The sequence below is a fragment of the Tarenaya hassleriana genome, unplaced genomic scaffold (assembly GCF_000463585.1).
Source record: "Tarenaya hassleriana unplaced genomic scaffold, ASM46358v1 Cleome31, whole genome shotgun sequence".
Taxonomy (NCBI): Eukaryota; Viridiplantae; Streptophyta; class Magnoliopsida; order Brassicales; family Cleomaceae; genus Tarenaya; species Tarenaya hassleriana.
In genome coordinates this window covers 359,841-360,918 of record NW_010966274.1, presented here as the reverse complement: position 1 = coordinate 360,918, position 1,078 = coordinate 359,841, and positions in this window count along the sequence as shown.

The window sequence follows — 1,078 nt, the reverse complement described above, 5'->3', positions numbered from 1 at the left end:
GGGCTCTAGAGATAGGTTCAACTCCCTGTTTCAACTCAATAGGAAAAGATATTTCTCTTAGAGGAGGTATCCCATGTAGATCTTCCGGGAAAACATCAGGAAAATCATTAACAACCGGTATATCCTCTAGTCTATTTGATATTTTCGGTTCGTTTAATTCTATTACCGCTAAATACGCCTCACTCCCTTGTTGAATTAGCCGGTTTACCCGCACTGCTGAAATGAAAGGCAAACTTGAAGTCTTTCTTACACCCTCAAACTCTAGTACCAAAGATCCCTCTTGTTCAAAACGAACTCTACCTCTCTTACAATCCAGATGAGCTCGATGACTTGATAACCAATCCATACCCAATATCACATCATATCCCTGGATTGGTACCACTATTAGATGAACAGGTAAGTCATGTATACCAATCAGAACCGATACATCACGAATCATTCCTTTCGATTCCATTTCCTCTCCACCAGGTGTATGGACCAATACTCTACCACTATTAATATCAGGTGCAATCTTCATGCGATTTACGTGTGTGGGCGAAACAAAACTATGTGTCGCCCCTGTATCAAAAAGGGTATGAGCTTGTTCACCTCCAATACTCAACATACCTAAGAGAAGAAATGATATGTCCAATGAATTACACCCATAACTAATTAACAACACCTACATTTAAAATTAGTCTTAACTAGCCATGTTTGTTACGATTCCCTATCATATTTAAATGAAATATCGGCATACCTATGATTGCTGCCGTTTCTTCTTCCTCTTGCTCTTCAGTTCCTTGATTGCTGTCGTTTCTTCTTCCTCTTGCTCTTCAGTTCCTAGAGCATAGACCCTAGGCTTCACCGCTGGTCTCTTAGCAGCTGGTTGTTGATGAACTGGTCTTTGTTCAATCCTCTTAGGTGCTTCTCTTTTTAACTCGGGACAATCGCTCTTATAATGTCCCGCCCTTCCACAGTGGAAACAAGTAATCTGGAGCAATCTACACTCGCCAAAGTGACGTCTCCCACATTGTGAGCACATCGGGATACCGGATGTATAAGGTTGCACAACCGCCTTGCCCTTACTCTTGTCATCTTG